Source organism: Mixophyes fleayi, chromosome 10 (genome assembly GCF_038048845.1).
Source record: "Mixophyes fleayi isolate aMixFle1 chromosome 10, aMixFle1.hap1, whole genome shotgun sequence".
NCBI classification, from domain to species: domain Eukaryota; kingdom Metazoa; phylum Chordata; class Amphibia; order Anura; family Limnodynastidae; genus Mixophyes; species Mixophyes fleayi.
Window position 1 is genome coordinate 19,605,457 of NC_134411.1, and position 17,149 is coordinate 19,622,605.

The 17,149-nt window shown below is 34.2% G+C and overlaps 18 non-coding genes across 18 annotated transcripts; all 18 read left to right on the top strand.

Moving 5' to 3' along the window:
- Positions 1–405: 405 nt before the first annotated feature.
- TRNAT-AGU (transfer RNA threonine (anticodon AGU)) lies at positions 406–479 on the top strand. Its single transcript has one exon. It is a non-coding gene; the product is annotated as a tRNA-Thr (tRNA).
- A 907-nt stretch (positions 480–1,386) lies between these two features.
- Positions 1,387–1,460, top strand: TRNAT-AGU (transfer RNA threonine (anticodon AGU)). Its single transcript has one exon. It is a non-coding gene; the product is annotated as a tRNA-Thr (tRNA).
- A 908-nt stretch (positions 1,461–2,368) lies between these two features.
- Positions 2,369–2,442, top strand: TRNAT-AGU (transfer RNA threonine (anticodon AGU)). The gene has a single exon. It is a non-coding gene; the product is annotated as a tRNA-Thr (tRNA).
- Positions 2,443–3,349: 907 nt separating this feature from the next.
- TRNAT-AGU (transfer RNA threonine (anticodon AGU)) lies at positions 3,350–3,423 on the top strand. The gene has a single exon. It is a non-coding gene; the product is annotated as a tRNA-Thr (tRNA).
- Positions 3,424–4,330: 907 nt separating this feature from the next.
- Positions 4,331–4,404, top strand: TRNAT-AGU (transfer RNA threonine (anticodon AGU)). The gene has a single exon. It is a non-coding gene; the product is annotated as a tRNA-Thr (tRNA).
- A 908-nt stretch (positions 4,405–5,312) lies between these two features.
- Positions 5,313–5,386, top strand: TRNAT-AGU (transfer RNA threonine (anticodon AGU)). The gene has a single exon. It is a non-coding gene; the product is annotated as a tRNA-Thr (tRNA).
- A 907-nt stretch (positions 5,387–6,293) lies between these two features.
- On the top strand, positions 6,294–6,367 carry TRNAT-AGU (transfer RNA threonine (anticodon AGU)). The gene has a single exon. It is a non-coding gene; the product is annotated as a tRNA-Thr (tRNA).
- A 908-nt stretch (positions 6,368–7,275) lies between these two features.
- On the top strand, positions 7,276–7,349 carry TRNAT-AGU (transfer RNA threonine (anticodon AGU)). The gene has a single exon. It is a non-coding gene; the product is annotated as a tRNA-Thr (tRNA).
- Positions 7,350–8,257: 908 nt separating this feature from the next.
- Positions 8,258–8,331, top strand: TRNAT-AGU (transfer RNA threonine (anticodon AGU)). Its single transcript has one exon. It is a non-coding gene; the product is annotated as a tRNA-Thr (tRNA).
- Positions 8,332–9,239: 908 nt separating this feature from the next.
- TRNAT-AGU (transfer RNA threonine (anticodon AGU)) lies at positions 9,240–9,313 on the top strand. The gene has a single exon. It is a non-coding gene; the product is annotated as a tRNA-Thr (tRNA).
- Positions 9,314–10,221: 908 nt separating this feature from the next.
- TRNAT-AGU (transfer RNA threonine (anticodon AGU)) lies at positions 10,222–10,295 on the top strand. The gene has a single exon. It is a non-coding gene; the product is annotated as a tRNA-Thr (tRNA).
- A 908-nt stretch (positions 10,296–11,203) lies between these two features.
- Positions 11,204–11,277, top strand: TRNAT-AGU (transfer RNA threonine (anticodon AGU)). Its single transcript has one exon. It is a non-coding gene; the product is annotated as a tRNA-Thr (tRNA).
- Positions 11,278–12,170: 893 nt separating this feature from the next.
- On the top strand, positions 12,171–12,244 carry TRNAT-AGU (transfer RNA threonine (anticodon AGU)). The gene has a single exon. It is a non-coding gene; the product is annotated as a tRNA-Thr (tRNA).
- Positions 12,245–13,152: 908 nt separating this feature from the next.
- TRNAT-AGU (transfer RNA threonine (anticodon AGU)) lies at positions 13,153–13,226 on the top strand. Its single transcript has one exon. It is a non-coding gene; the product is annotated as a tRNA-Thr (tRNA).
- An 893-nt stretch (positions 13,227–14,119) lies between these two features.
- TRNAT-AGU (transfer RNA threonine (anticodon AGU)) lies at positions 14,120–14,193 on the top strand. Its single transcript has one exon. It is a non-coding gene; the product is annotated as a tRNA-Thr (tRNA).
- Positions 14,194–15,101: 908 nt separating this feature from the next.
- Positions 15,102–15,175, top strand: TRNAT-AGU (transfer RNA threonine (anticodon AGU)). Its single transcript has one exon. It is a non-coding gene; the product is annotated as a tRNA-Thr (tRNA).
- Positions 15,176–16,083: 908 nt separating this feature from the next.
- TRNAT-AGU (transfer RNA threonine (anticodon AGU)) lies at positions 16,084–16,157 on the top strand. The gene has a single exon. It is a non-coding gene; the product is annotated as a tRNA-Thr (tRNA).
- A 907-nt stretch (positions 16,158–17,064) lies between these two features.
- TRNAT-AGU (transfer RNA threonine (anticodon AGU)) lies at positions 17,065–17,138 on the top strand. Its single transcript has one exon. It is a non-coding gene; the product is annotated as a tRNA-Thr (tRNA).
- Positions 17,139–17,149: the final 11 nt, after the last annotated feature.

Here is a 17,149-nt window from a genome sequence, read left to right on the forward strand (position 1 = left end):
ACTCTTAAGCATGTCTTTGCTTTGTAAACCTGTTTCCACTTCCACTTACCATATGTTTCTTAACTACTGCCATAATGGTCAACCCTCCCAGATACATCTTCATGTCACAAATATCTGTTCAATCTCATGGCTTTTTCCGATATTAAAATATCAGGGTTTCAACACATATTTGCCAGGAATGAGTTGAATGAAAAGACTGAGAGTGAAATGTTTCAAATTGAGAAAGGAGAATATGAGGCTTATATGAGAAAGAAGAGATAATGACATTTTTAGTTTTACACTCTATTTTACCAGCTGTTTACAGAATTAATGAGACACTAGTCTTATCAGGACTCTTATGAGCCTTTAACAAAGAAATGTATTTTTAGCTGTCCTTTCCCCTACAATGCAGCAAAGGTTTCGTGTGGTGCTGTGGCTTAGTTGGTTAAAGCGCCTGTCTAGTAAACAGGAGATCCTGAGTTCAAATCTCAGCAGTACCTTTATTTGCCTACATTTCTATCTCATCATTTGATAATTACTGTATTGCATCAGAAATAAGACTGTTGCACCCATGACTCTGCTTCAACAAAATGCTCTTGATTGCAGTGCATTAAGTATTTCCAGAAAAAATGGCTTTGTGTTTCTTAAGCAAGCTTTGAGATAAATGCTAATTTTGCTTTTATCATTTTCAGTCAGAGTTCTCCATTTGACTATATTATATTTGCCATTCCAACATCAGCTGTTTTTCTTGCTGTACGAAGCATTGAAGTAAAAGGCTAAGCCCCGAGGATGACTGCATTTGACCAATGTGGGAATCACACAATATATAGATAGTTGACCGCATTAAATATTTGGCAATCTAATCCTTCCAGAACACCTCTTAACACTCAATTTATACTTAAATAAAATAAAAATGCAGGAAACTGTTTAACTCTTAAATGAATAACTTTTAATTATGTGAATTGTCTTCTCATACTAATTAAAGAGCTTCAATATAAATTAACTCTTAAGCATGTCTTTGCTTTGTAAACCTGTTTCCACTTCCACTTACCATATGTTTCTTAACTACTGCCATAATGGTCAACCCTCCCAGATACATCTTCATGTCACAAATATCTGTTCAATCTCATGGCTTTTTCCGATATTAAAATATCAGGGTTTCAAAACATATTTGCCAGGAATGAGTTGAATGAAAAGACTGAGAGTGAAATGTTTCAAATTGAGAAAGGAGAATATGAGGCTTATATGAGAAAGAAGAGATAATGACATTTTTAGTTTTACACTCTATTTTACCAGCTGTTTACAGAATTAATGAGACACTAGTCTTATCAGGACTCTTATGAGCCTTTAACAAAGAAATGTATTTTTAGCTGTCCTTTCCCCTACAATGCAGCAAAGGTTTCGTGTGGTGCTGTGGCTTAGTTGGTTAAAGCGCCTGTCTAGTAAACAGGAGATCCTGAGTTCAAATCTCAGCAGTGCCTTTATTTGCCTACATTTCTATCTCATCATTTGATAATTACTGTATTGCATCAGAAATAAGACTGTTGCACCCATGACTCTGCTTCAACAAAATGCTCTTGATTGCAGTGCATTAAGTATTTCCAGAAAAAATGGCTTTGTGTTTCTTAAGCAAGCTTTGAGATAAATGCTAATTTTGCTTTTATCATTTTCAGTCAGAGTTCTCCATTTGACTATATTATATTTGCCATTCCAACATCAGCTGTTTTTCTTGCTGTACGAAGCATTGAAGTAAAAGGCTAAGCCCCGAGGATGACTGCATTTGACCAATGTGGGAATCACACAATATATAGATAGTTGACCGCATTAAATATTTGGCAATCTAATCGTTGCAGAACACCTCTTAAAACTCAATTTACACTTAAATAAAATAAAAATGCAGGAAACTGTTTAACTCTTAAATGAATAACTTTTAATTATTTGAATTGTCTTCTCATACTTATTAAAGAGCTTCAATATAAATTGACTCTTAAGCATGTCTTTGCTTTGTAAACCTGTTTTCCACTTCCACTTACCATATGTTTCTTAACTACTGCCATCATGGTCAACCCTCCCAGATACATCTTCATGTCACAAATATCTGTTCAATCTCATGGCTTTTTCCGATATTGATATATCAAGGTTTCAATACATATTTGCCAGGAATGAGTTGAATGAAAAGACTGAGAGTGAAATGTTTCAAATTGAGAAAGGAGAATATGAGGCTTATATGAGAAAGAAGAGATAATGACATTTTTAGTTTTACACTCTATTTTACCAGCTGTTTACAGAATTAATGAGACACTAGTCTTATCAGGACTCTTATGAGCCTTTAGCAAAGAAATGTATTTTTAGCTGTCCTTTCACTTACAAAGCAGCAAAGGTTTCATGTGGTGCTGTGGCTTAGTTGGTTAAAGCGCCTGTCTAGTAAACAGGAGATCCTGAGTTCAAATCTCAGCAGTACCTTTATTTGCCTACATTTCTATCTCATCATTTGATAATTACTGTATTGCATCAGAAATAAGACTGTTGCACCCATGACTCTGCTTCAACAAAATGCTCTTGATTGCAGTGCATTAAGTATTTCCAGAAAAAATGGCTTTGTGTTTCTTAAGCAAGCTTTGAGATAAATGCTAATTTTGCTTTTATCATTTTCAGTCAGAGTTCTCCATTTGACTATATTATATTTGCCATTCCAACATCAGCTGTTTTTCTTGCTGTACGAAGAATTGAAGTAAAAGGCTAAGCCCCGAGGATGACTGCATTTGACCAATGTGGGAATCACACAATATATAGATAGTTGACCGCATTAAATATTTGGCAATCTAATCCTTCCAGAACACCTCTTAAAACTCAATTTATACTTAAATAAAATAAAAATGCAGGAAACTGTTTAACTCTTAAATGAATAACTTTTAATTATGTGAATTGTCTTCTCATACTAATTAAAGAGCTTCAATATAAATTGACTCTTAAGCATGTCTTTGCTTTGTAAACCTGTTTCCACTTCCACTTACCATATGTTTCTTAACTACTGCCATAATGGTCAACCCTCCCAGATACATCTTCATGTCACAAATATCTGTTCAATCTCATGGCTTTTTCCGATATTAAAATATCAGGGTTTCAACACATATTTGCCAGGAATGAGTTGAATGAAAAGACTGAGAGTGAAATGTTTCAAATTGAGAAAGGAGAATATGAGGCTTATATGAGAAAGAAGAGATAATGACATTTTTAGTTTTACACTCTATTTTACCAGCTGTTTACAGAATTAATGAGACACTAGTCTTATCAGGACTCTTATGAGCCTTTAACAAAGAAATGTATTTTTAGCTGTCCTTTCCCCTACAATGCAGCAAAGGTTTCGTGTGGTGCTGTGGCTTAGTTGGTTAAAGCGCCTGTCTAGTAAACAGGAGATCCTGAGTTCAAATCTCAGCAGTACCTTTATTTGCCTACATTTCTATCTCATCATTTGATAATTACTGTATTGCATCAGAAATAAGACTGTTGCACCCATGACTCTGCTTCAACAAAATGCTCTTGATTGCAGTGCATTAAGTATTTCCAGAAAAAATGGCTTTGTGTTTCTTAAGCAAGCTTTGAGATAAATGCTAATTTTGCTTTTATCATTTTCAGTCAGAGTTCTCCATTTGACTATATTATATTTGCCATTCCAACATCAGCTGTTTTTCTTGCTGTACGAAGCATTGAAGTAAAAGGCTAAGCCCCGAGGATGACTGCTTTTGACCAATGTGGGAATCACACAATATATAGATAGTTGACCGCATTAAATATTTGGCAATCTAATCCTTCCAGAACACCTCTTAACACTCAATTTATACTTAAATAAAATAAAAATGCAGGAAACTGTTTAACTCTTAAATGAATAACTTTTAATTATGTGAATTGTCTTCTCATACTAATTAAAGAGCTTCAATATAAATTAACTCTTAAGCATGTCTTTGCTTTGTAAACCTGTTTCCACTTCCACTTACCATATGTTTCTTAACTACTGCCATAATGGTCAACCCTCCCAGATACATCTTCATGTCACAAATATCTGTTCAATCTCATGGCTTTTTCCGATATTAAAATATCAGGGTTTCAAAACATATTTGCCAGGAATGAGTTGAATGAAAAGACTGAGAGTGAAATGTTTCAAATTGAGAAAGGAGAATATGAGGCTTATATGAGAAAGAAGAGATAATGACATTTTTAGTTTTACACTCTATTTTACCAGCTGTTTACAGAATTAATGAGACACTAGTCTTATCAGGACTCTTATGAGCCTTTAACAAAGAAATGTATTTTTAGCTGTCCTTTCCCCTACAATGCAGCAAAGGTTTCGTGTGGTGCTGTGGCTTAGTTGGTTAAAGCGCCTGTCTAGTAAACAGGAGATCCTGAGTTCAAATCTCAGCAGTGCCTTTATTTGCCTACATTTCTATCTCATCATTTGATAATTACTGTATTGCATCAGAAATAAGACTGTTGCACCCATGACTCTGCTTCAACAAAATGCTCTTGATTGCAGTGCATTAAGTATTTCCAGAAAAAATGGCTTTGTGTTTCTTAAGCAAGCTTTGAGATAAATGCTAATTTTGCTTTTATCATTTTCAGTCAGAGTTCTCCATTTGACTATATTATATTTGCCATTCCAACATCAGCTGTTTTTCTTGCTGTACGAAGCATTGAAGTAAAAGGCTAAGCCCCGAGGATGACTGCATTTGACCAATGTGGGAATCACACAATATATAGATAGTTGACCGCATTAAATATTTGGCAATCTAATCGTTGCAGAACACCTCTTAAAACTCAATTTACACTTAAATAAAATAAAAATGCAGGAAACTGTTTAACTCTTAAATGAATAACTTTTAATTATTTGAATTGTCTTCTCATACTTATTAAAGAGCTTCAATATAAATTGACTCTTAAGCATGTCTTTGCTTTGTAAACCTGTTTTCCACTTCCACTTACCATATGTTTCTTAACTACTGCCATCATGGTCAACCCTCCCAGATACATCTTCATGTCACAAATATCTGTTCAATCTCATGGCTTTTTCCGATATTGATATATCAAGGTTTCAATACATATTTGCCAGGAATGAGTTGAATGAAAAGACTGAGAGTGAAATGTTTCAAATTGAGAAAGGAGAATATGAGGCTTATATGAGAAAGAAGAGATAATGACATTTTTAGTTTTACACTCTATTTTACCAGCTGTTTACAGAATTAATGAGACACTAGTCTTATCAGGACTCTTATGAGCCTTTAGCAAAGAAATGTATTTTTAGCTGTCCTTTCACTTACAAAGCAGCAAAGGTTTCATGTGGTGCTGTGGCTTAGTTGGTTAAAGCGCCTGTCTAGTAAACAGGAGATCCTGAGTTCAAATCTCAGCAGTACCTTTATTTGCCTACATTTCTATCTCATCATTTGATAATTACTGTATTGCATCAGAAATAAGACTGTTGCACCCATGACTCTGCTTCAACAAAATGCTCTTGATTGCAGTGCATTAAGTATTTCCAGAAAAAATGGCTTTGTGTTTCTTAAGCAAGCTTTGAGATAAATGCTAATTTTGCTTTTATCATTTTCAGTCAGAGTTCTCCATTTGACTATATTATATTTGCCATTCCAACATCAGCTGTTTTTCTTGCTGTACGAAGAATTGAAGTAAAAGGCTAAGCCCCGAGGATGACTGCATTTGACCAATGTGGGAATCACACAATATATAGATAGTTGACCGCATTAAATATTTGGCAATCTAATCCTTCCAGAACACCTCTTAAAACTCAATTTATACTTAAATAAAATAAAAATGCAGGAAACTGTTTAACTCTTAAATGAATAACTTTTAATTATGTGAATTGTCTTCTCATACTAATTAAAGAGCTTCAATATAAATTGACTCTTAAGCATGTCTTTGCTTTGTAAACCTGTTTCCACTTCCACTTACCATATGTTTCTTAACTACTGCCATAATGGTCAACCCTCCCAGATACATCTTCATGTCACAAATATCTGTTCAATCTCATGGCTTTTTCCGATATTAAAATATCAGGGTTTCAACACATATTTGCCAGGAATGAGTTGAATGAAAAGACTGAGAGTGAAATGTTTCAAATTGAGAAAGGAGAATATGAGGCTTATATGAGAAAGAAGAGATAATGACATTTTTAGTTTTACACTCTATTTTACCAGCTGTTTACAGAATTAATGAGACACTAGTCTTATCAGGACTCTTATGAGCCTTTAACAAAGAAATGTATTTTTAGCTGTCCTTTCCCCTACAATGCAGCAAAGGTTTCGTGTGGTGCTGTGGCTTAGTTGGTTAAAGCGCCTGTCTAGTAAACAGGAGATCCTGAGTTCAAATCTCAGCAGTATCTTTATTTGCCTACATTTCTATCTCATCATTTGATAATTACTGTATTGCATCAGAAATAAGACTGTTGCACCCATGACTCTGCTTCAACAAAATGCTCTTGATTGCAGTGCATTAAGTATTTCCAGAAAAAATGGCTTTGTGTTTCTTAAGCAAGCTTTGAGATAAATGCTAATTTTGCTTTTATCATTTTCAGTCAGAGTTCTCCATTTGACTATATTATATTTGCCATTCCAACATCAGCTGTTTTTCTTGCTGTACGAAGCATTGAAGTAAAAGGCTAAGCCCCGAGGATGACTGCATTTGACCAATGTGGGAATCACACAATATATAGATAGTTGACCGCATTAAATATTTGGCAATCTAATCGTTGCAGAACACCTCTTAAAACTCAATTTACACTTAAATAAAATAAAAATGCAGGAAACTGTTTAACTCTTAAATGAATAACTTTTAATTATTTGAATTGTCTTCTCATACTTATTAAAGAGCTTCAATATAAATTGACTCTTAAGCATGTCTTTGCTTTGTAAACCTGTTTTCCACTTCCACTTACCATATGTTTCTTAACTACTGCCATCATGGTCAACCCTCCCAGATACATCTTCATGTCACAAATATCTGTTCAATCTCATGGCTTTTTCCGATATTGATATATCAAGGTTTCAATACATATTTGCCAGGAATGAGTTGAATGAAAAGACTGAGAGTGAAATGTTTCAAATTGAGAAAGGAGAATATGAGGCTTATATGAGAAAGAAGAGATAATGACATTTTTAGTTTTACACTCTATTTTACCAGCTGTTTACAGAATTAATGAGACACTAGTCTTATCAGGACTCTTATGAGCCTTTAGCAAAGAAATGTATTTTTAGCTGTCCTTTCACTTACAAAGCAGCAAAGGTTTCATGTGGTGCTGTGGCTTAGTTGGTTAAAGCGCCTGTCTAGTAAACAGGAGATCCTGAGTTCAAATCTCAGCAGTACCTTTATTTGCCTACATTTCTATCTCATCATTTGATAATTACTGTTTTGCATCAGAAATAAGACTGTTGCACCCATGACTCTGCTTCAACAAAATGCTCTTGATTGCAGTGCATTAAGTATTTCCAGAAAAAATGGCTTTGTGTTTCTTAAGCAAGCTTTGAGATAAATGCTAATTTTGCTTTTATCATTTTCAGTCAGAGTTCTCCATTTGACTATATTATATTTGCCATTCCAACATCAGCTGTTTTTCTTGCTGTACGAAGAATTGAAGTAAAAGGCTAAGCCCCGAGGATGACTGCATTTGACCAATGTGGGAATCACACAATATATAGATAGTTGACCGCATTAAATATTTGGCAATCTAATCCTTGCAGAACACCTCTTAACACTCAATTTACACTTAAATAAAATAAAAATGCAGGAAACTGTTTAACTCTTAAATGAATAACTTTTAATTATGTGAATTGTCTTCTCATACTAATTAAAGAGCTTCAATATAAATTGACTCTTAAGCATGTCTTTGCTTTGTAAACCTGTTTTCCACTTCCACTTACCATATGTTTCTTAACTACTGCCATCATGGTAAACCCTCCCAGATACATCTTCATGTCACAAATATCTGTTTAATCTCATGGCTTTTTCCGATATTGATATATCAAGGTTTCAATACATATTTGCCAGGAATGAGTTGAATGAAAAGACTGAGAGTGAAATGTTTCAAATTGAGAAAGGAGAATATGAGGCTTATACGAGAAAGAAGAGATAATGACATTTTTAGTTTTACACTCAATTTTACCAGCTGTTTACAGAATTAATGAGACACTAGTCTTATCAGGACTCTTATGAGCCTTTAGCAAAGAAATGTATTTTTAGCTGTCCTTTCACTTAGAAAGCAGCAAAGGTTTCATGTGGTGCTGTGGCTTAGTTGGTTAAAGCGCCTGTCTAGTAAACAGGAGATCCTGAGTTGAAATCTCAGCAGTGCCTTTATTTGCCTACATTTCTATCTCATCATTTGATAATTACTGTATTGCATCAGAAATAAGACTGTTGCACCCATGACTCTGCTTCAACAAAATGCTCTTGATTGCAGTGCATTAAGTATTTCCAGAAAAAATGGCTTTGTGTTTCTTAAGCAAGCTTTGAGATAAATGCTAATTTTGCTTTTATCATTTTCAGTCAGAGTTCTCCATTTGACTATATTATATTTGCCATTCCAACATCAGCTGTTTTTCTTGCTGTACGAAGCATTGAAGTAAAAGGCTAAGCCCCGAGAATGACTGCATTTGACCAATGTGGGAATCACACAATATATAGATAGTTGACCGCATTAAATATTTTGCAATCTAATCGTTGCAGAACACCTCTTAAAACTCAATTTAAACTTAAATAAAATAAAAATGCAGGAAACTGTTTAACTCTTAAATGAATAACTTTTAATTATGTGAATTGTCTTCTCATACTTATTAAAGAGCTTCAATATAAATTGACTCTTAAGCATGTCTTTGCTTTGTAAACCTGTTTTCCACTTCCACTTACCATATGTTTCTTAACTACTGCCATCATGGTAAACCCTCCCAGATACATCTTCATGTCACAAATATCTGTTTAATCTCATGGCTTTTTCCGATATTGATATATCAAGGTTTCAATACATATTTGCCAGGAATGAGTTGAATGAAAAGACTGAGAGTGAAATGTTTCAAATTGAGAAAGGAGAATATGAGGCTTATACGAGAAAGAAGAGATAATGACATTTTTAGTTTTACACTCAATTTTACCAGCTGTTTACAGAATTAATGAGACACTAGTCTTATCAGGACTCTTATGAGCCTTTAGCAAAGAAATGTATTTTTAGCTGTCCTTTCACTTAGAAAGCAACAAAGGTTTCATGTGGTGCTGTGGCTTAGTTGGTTAAAGCGCCTGTCTAGTAAACAGGAGATCCTGAGTTCAAATCTCAGCAGTGCCTTTATTTGCCTACATTTCTATCTCATCATTTGATAATTACTGTATTGCATCAGAAATAAGACTGTTGCACCCATGACTCTGGTTCAACAAAATGCTCTTGATTGCAGTGCATTAAGTATTTCCAGAAAAAATGGCTTTGTGTTTCTTAAGCAAGCTTTGAGATAAATACTAATTTTGCTTTTATCATTTTCAGTCAGAGTTCTCCATTTGACTATATTCTATTTGCCATTCCAATATCAGCTGTTTTTCTTGCTGTACGAAGCATTGAAGTAAAAGGCTAAGCCCCGAGGATGACTGCATTTGACCAATGTGGGAATCACACAATATATAGATAGTTGACCGCATTAAATATTTGGCAATCTAATCCTTGCAGAACATCTCTTAACACTCAATTTACACTTAAATAAAATAAAAATGCAGGAAACTGTTTAACTCTTAAATGAATAACTTTTAATTATGTGAATTGTCTTCTCATACTTATTAAAGAGCTTCAACATAAATTGACTCTTAAGCATGTCTTTGCTTTGTAAACCTGTTTTCCACTTCCACTTACCATATGTTTCTTAACTACTGCCATCATGGTCAACCCTCCCAGATACATCTTCATGTCACAAATATCTGTTCAATCTCATGGCTTTTTCCGATATTGATATATAAGGGTTTCAATACATATTTGCCAGGAATGAGTTGAATGAAAAGACTGAGAGTGAAATGTTTCAAATTGAGAAAGGAGAATATGAGGCTTATATGAGAAAGAAGAGATAATGACATTTTTAGTTTTACACTCTATTTTACCAGCTTTTTACAGAATTAATGAGACACTAGTCTTATCAGGACTCTTATGAGCCTTTAACAAAGAAATGTATTTTTAGATTTCCTTTCCCTTACAAAGCAGCAAAGGTTTCATGTGGTGCTGTGGCTTAGTTGGTTAAAGCAGCTGTCTAGTAAACAGGAGATCCTGAGTTTAAATCTCAGCAGTGCCTTTATTTGCCTACATTTCTATCTCATCATTTGATAATTACTGTATTGCATCAGAAATAAGACTGTTGCACCTATGACTCTGCTTCAACATAACGCTCTTGATTGCAGTGCGTTATGTATTTCCTCAAAAAATGGCTTCATGTTTCTTAAGCAAGCTTTGAGAAAAATGCTAATTTTGCTTTTATCATTTTCAGTCAGAGATCTCCATTTGACTATATTCTATTTGACATTCCAACATCAGATGTTTTTCTTGCTGTACGAAGCATTGAAGTAAAAGGCTAAGCCCCGAGGATGACTGCATTTGACCAATGTGGGAATCACACAATATATAGTTAGTTGACCGCATTAAATATTTGGCAATCTAATCCTTGCAGAACACCTCTTAACACTGAATTTACACTTAAATAAAATAAAAATGCAGGAAACTGTTTAACTCTTAAATGAATAACTTTTAATTATGTGAATTGTCTTCTCATACTTATTAAAGAGCTTCAATATAAATTGACTCTTAAGCATGTCTTTGCTTTGTAAACCTGTTTTCCACTTCCACTTACCATATGTTTCTTAACCACTGCCATCATGGTCAACCCTCCCAGATACATCTTCATGTCACAAATATCTGTTCAATCTCATGGCTTTTTCCGATATTGATATATCAGGGTTTCAATACATATTTGCCAGGAATGAGTTGAATGAAAAGACTGAGAGTGAAATGTTTCAAATTGAGAAAGGAGAATATGAGGCTTATATGAGAAAGAAGAGATAATGACATTTTTAGTTTTACACTCTATTTTACCAGCTGTTTACAGAATTAATGAGACACTAGTCTTATCAGGACTCTTATGAGCCTTTAACAAAGAAATGTATTTTTAGCTGTCCTTTCCCTTACAAAGCAGCAAAGGTTTCAAGTGGTGCTGTGGCTTAGTTGGTTAAAGCACCTGTCTAGTAAACAGGAGATCCTGAGTTCAAATCTCAGCAGTGCCTTTATTTGCCTACATTTCTATCTCATCATTTGATAATTACTGTATTGCATCAGAAATAAGACTGTTGCACCCATGACTCTGCTTCAAGATAAATCTCTTGATTGCAGTGCAATAAGTATTTCCAGAAAAAATGGCTTCATGTTTCTTAAGCAAGCTTTGAGATAAATGCTAATTTTGCTTTTACCATTTTCAGTCAGAGTTCTCCATTTGCCATTCCAACATCAGCTGTTTTTCTTGCTGTACGAAGCATTGAAGTAAAAGGCTAAGCCCCGAGGATGACTGCATTTGACCAATGTGGGAATCACACAATATATAGATAGTTGACCGCATTAAATATTTGGCAATCTAATCGTTGCAGAACACCTCTTAAAACTCAATTTAAACTTAAATAAAATAAAAATGCAGGAAACTGTTTAACTCTTAAATGAATAACTTTTAATTATGTGAATTGTCTTCTCATACTTATTAAAGAGCTTCAATATAAATTGACTCTTAAGCATGTCTTTGCTTTGTAAACCTGTTTTCCACTTCCACTTACCATATGTTTCTTAACTACTGCCATCATGGTAAACCCTCCCAGATACATCTTCATGTCACAAATATCTGTTTAATCTCATGGCTTTTTCCGATATTGATATATCAAGGTTTCAATACATATTTGCCAGGAATGAGTTGAATGAAAAGACTGAGAGTGAAATGTTTCAAATTGAGAAAGGAGAATATGAGGCTTATACGAGAAAGAAGAGATAATGACATTTTTAGTTTTACACTCAATTTTACCAGCTGTTTACAGAATTAATGAGACACTAGTCTTATCAGGACTCTTATGAGCCTTTAGCAAAGAAATGTATTTTTAGCTGTCCTTTCACTTAGAAAGCAACAAAGGTTTCATGTGGTGCTGTGGCTTAGTTGGTTAAAGCGCCTGTCTAGTAAACAGGAGATCCTGAGTTCAAATCTCAGCAGTGCCTTTATTTGTCTACATTTCTATCTCATCATTTGATAATTACTGTATTGCATCAGAAATAAGACTGTTGCACCCATGACTCTGGTTCAACAAAATGCTCTTGATTGCAGTGCATTAAGTATTTCCAGAAAAAATGGCTTTGTGTTTCTTAAGCAAGCTTTGAGATAAATACTAATTTTGCTTTTATCATTTTCAGTCAGAGTTCTCCATTTGACTATATTCTATTTGCCATTCCAATATCAGCTGTTTTTCTTGCAGTACGAAGCATTGAAGTAAAAGGCTAAGCCCCGAGGATGACTGCATTTGACCAATGTGGGAATCACACAATATATAGATAGTTGACCGCATTAAATATTTGGCAATCTAATCCTTGCAGAACATCTCTTAACACTCAATTTACACTTAAATAAAATAAAAATGCAGGAAACTGTTTAACTCTTAAATGAATAACTTTTAATTATGTGAATTGTCTTCTCATACTTATTAAAGAGCTTCAACATAAATTGACTCTTAAGCATGTCTTTGCTTTGTAAACCTGTTTTCCACTTCCACTTACCATATGTTTCTTAACTACTGCCATCATGGTCAACCCTCCCAGATACATCTTCATGTCACAAATATCTGTTCAATCTCATGGCTTTTTCCGATATTGATATATAAGGGTTTCAATACATATTTGCCAGGAATGAGTTGAATGAAAAGACTGAGAGTGAAATGTTTCAAATTGAGAAAGGAGAATATGAGGCTTATATGAGAAAGAAGAGATAATGACATTTTTAGTTTTACACTCTATTTTACCAGCTTTTTACAGAATTAATGAGACACTAGTCTTATCAGGACTCTTATGAGCCTTTAACAAAGAAATGTATTTTTAGATTTCCTTTCCCTTACAAAGCAGCAAAGGTTTCATGTGGTGCTGTGGCTTAGTTGGTTAAAGCAGCTGTCTAGTAAACAGGAGATCCTGAGTTTAAATCTCAGCAGTGCCTTTATTTGCCTACATTTCTATCTCATCATTTGATAATTACTGTATTGCATCAGAAATAAGACTGTTGCACCTATGACTCTGCTTCAACATAACGCTCTTGATTGCAGTGCGTTATGTATTTCCTCAAAAAATGGCTTCATGTTTCTTAAGCAAGCTTTGAGATAAATGCTAATTTTGCTTTTACCATTTTCAGTCAGAGTTCTCCATTTGCCATTCCAACATCAGCTGTTTTTCTTGCTGTACGAAGCATTGAAGTAAAAGGCTAAGCCCCGAGGATGACTGCATTTGACCAATGTGGGAATCACACAATATATAGATAGTTGACTGCATTAAATATTTGGCAATCTAATCCTTGCAGAACACCTCTTAAAACTCAATTTAAACTTAAATAAAATAAAAATGCAGGAAACTGTTTAACTCTTAAATGAATAACTTTTAATTATGTGAATTGTCTTCTCATACTTATTAAAGAGCTTCAATATAAATTGACTCTTAAGCATGTCTTTGCTTTGTAAACCTGTTTTCCACTTCCACTTACCATATGTTTCTTAACTACTGCCATCATGGTAAACCCTCCCAGATACATCTTCATGTCACAAATATCTGTTTAATCTCATGGCTTTTTCCGATATTGATATATCAAGGTTTCAATACATATTTGCCAGGAATGAGTTGAATGAAAAGACTGAGAGTGAAATGTTTCAAATTGAGAAAGGAGAATATGAGGCTTATACGAGAAAGAAGAGATAATGACATTTTTAGTTTTACACTCTATTTTACCAGCTGTTTACAGAATTAATGAGACACTAGTCTTATCAGGACTCTTATGAGCCTTTAACAAAGAAATGTATTTTTAGCTGTCCTTTCCCCTACAAAGCAGCAAAGGTTTTGTGTGGTGCTGTGGCTTAGTTGGTTAAAGCGCCTGTCTAGTAAACAGGAGATCCTGAGTTCAAATCTCAGCAGTGCCTTTATTTGCCTACATTTCTATCTCATCATTTGATAATTACTGTATTGCATCAGAAATAAGACTGTTGCACCCATGACTCTGCTTCAAGATAAATCTCTTGATTGCAGTGCAATAAGTATTTCCAGAAGAAATGGTTTCATGTTTCTTAAGCAAGCTTTGAGATAAATGCTAATTTTGCTTTTATCATTTTCAGTCAGAGTTCTCCATTTGACTATATTATATTTGCCATTCCAACATCAGCTGTTTTTCTTGCTGTACGAAGCATTGAAGTAAAAGGCTAAGCCCCGAGGATGACTGCATTTGACCAATGTGGGAATCACACAATATATAGATAGTTGACCGCATTAAATATTTGGCAATCTAATCGTTGCAGAACACCTCTTAAAACTCAATTTAAACTTAAATAAAATAAAAATGCAGGAAACTGTTTAACTCTTAAATGAATAACTTTTAATTATGTGAATTGTCTTCTCATACTTATTAAAGAGCTTCAATATAAATTGACTCTTAAGCATGTCTTTGCTTTGTAAACCTGTTTTCCACTTCCACTTACCATATGTTTCTTAACTACTGCCATCATGGTAAACCCTCCCAGATACATCTTCATGTCACAAATATCTGTTTAATCTCATGGCTTTTTCCGATATTGATATATCAAGGTTTCAATACATATTTGCCAGGAATGAGTTGAATGAAAAGACTGAGAGTGAAATGTTTCAAATTGAGAAAGGAGAATATGAGGCTTATACGAGAAAGAAGAGATAATGACATTTTTAGTTTTACACTCTATTTTACCAGCTGTTTACAGAATTAATGAGACACTAGTCTTATCAGGACTCTTATGAGCCTTTAGCAAAGAAATGTATTTTTAGCTGTCCTTTCACTTACAAAGCAGCAAAGATTTCATGTGGTGCTGTGGCTTAGTTGGTTAAAGCGCCTGTCTAGTAAACAGGAGATCCTGAGTTCAAATCTCAGCAGTGCCTTTGTTTGCCTACATTTCTTTCTCATCATTTGATAATTACTGTATTGCATCAGAAATAGGACTATTGCACCCATGACTCTGCTTGAACATAAATCTCTTGAATGCAGTGCGTTAAGTATTTCCAGAAAAAATGGCTTCATGTTTCTTAAGCAAGCTTTGAGATAAATGCTAATTTTGCTTTTATCATTTTCAGTCAGAGTTCTCCATTTGACTATATTATATTTGCCATTCCAACATCAGCTGTTTTTCTTGCTGTACGAAGAATTGAAGTAAAAGGCTAAGCCCCGAGGATGACTGCATTTGACCAATGTGGGAATCACACAATATATAGATAGTTGACCGCATTAAATATTTGGCAATCTAATCCTTGCAGAACACCTCTTAACACTCAATTTACACTTAAATAAAATAAAAATGCAGGAAACTGTTTAACTCTTAAATGAATAACTTTTAATTATGTGAATTGTCTTCTCATACTAATTAAAGAGCTTCAATATAAATTGACTCTTAAGCATGTCTTTGCTTTGTAAACCTGTTTTCCACTTCCACTTACCATATGTTTCTTAACTACTGCCATCATGGTAAACCCTCCCAGATACATCTTCATGTTACAAATATCTGTTTAATCTCATGGCTTTTTCCGATATTGATATATCAAGGTTTCAATACATATTTGCCAGGAATGAGTTGAATGAAAAGACTGAGAGTGAAATGTTTCAAATTGAGAAAGGAGAATATGAGGCTTATACGAGAAAGAAGAGATAATGACATTTTTAGTTTTACACTCTATTTTACCAGCTGTTTACAGAATTAATGAGACACTAGTCTTATCAGGACTCTTATGAGCCTTTAGCAAAGAAATGTATTTTTAGCTGTCCTTTCACTTACAAAGCAGCAAAGGTTTCATGTGGTGCTGTGGCTTAGTTGGTTAAAGCGCCTGTCTAGTAAACAGGAGATCCTGAGTTCAAATCTCAGCAGTGCCTTTATTTGCCTACATTTCTATCTCATCATTTGATAATTACTGTATTGCATCAGAAATAAGACTGATGCACCCATGACTCTGCTTCAACAAAATGCTCTTGATTGCAGTGCATTAAGTATTTCCAGAAAAAATGGCTTTGTGTTTCTTAAGCAAGCTTTGAGATAAATGCTAATTTTGCTTTTATCATTTTCAGTCAGAGTTCTCCATTTGACTATATTATATTTGCCATTCCAACATCAGCTGTTTTTCTTGCTGTACGAAGCATTGAAGTAAAAGGCTAAGCCCCGAGGATGACTGCATTTGACCAATGTGGGAATAACACAATATATAGATAGTTGACCGCATTAAATATTTGGCAATCTAATCCTTCCAGAACACCTCTTAAAACTCAATTTATACTTAAATAAAATAAAAATGCAGGAAACTGTTTAACTCTTAAATGAATAACTTTTAATTATGTGAATTGTCTTCTCATACTAATTAAAGAGCTTCAATATAAATTGACTCTTAAGCATGTCTTTGCTTTGTAAACCTGTTTCCACTTCCACTTACCATATGTTTCTTAACTACTGCCATAATGGTCAACCCTCCCAGATACATCTTCATGTCACAAATATCTGTTCAATCTCATGGCTTTTTCCGATATTAAAATATCAGGGTTTCAACACATATTTGCCAGGAATGAGTTGAATGAAAAGACTGAGAGTGAAATGTTTCAAATTGAGAAAGGAGAATATGAGGCTTATATGAGAAAGAAGAGATAATGACATTTTTAGTTTTACACTCTATTTTACCAGCTGTTTACAGAATTAATGAGACACTAGTCTTATCAGGAATCTTATGAGCCTTTAACAAAGAAATGTATTTTTAGCTGTCCTTTCCCCTACAATGCAGAAAAGGTTTCGTGTGGTGCTGTGGCTTAGTTGGTTAAAGCGCCTGTCTAGTAAACAGGAGATCCTGAGTTCAAATCTCAGCAGTACCTTTATTTGCCTA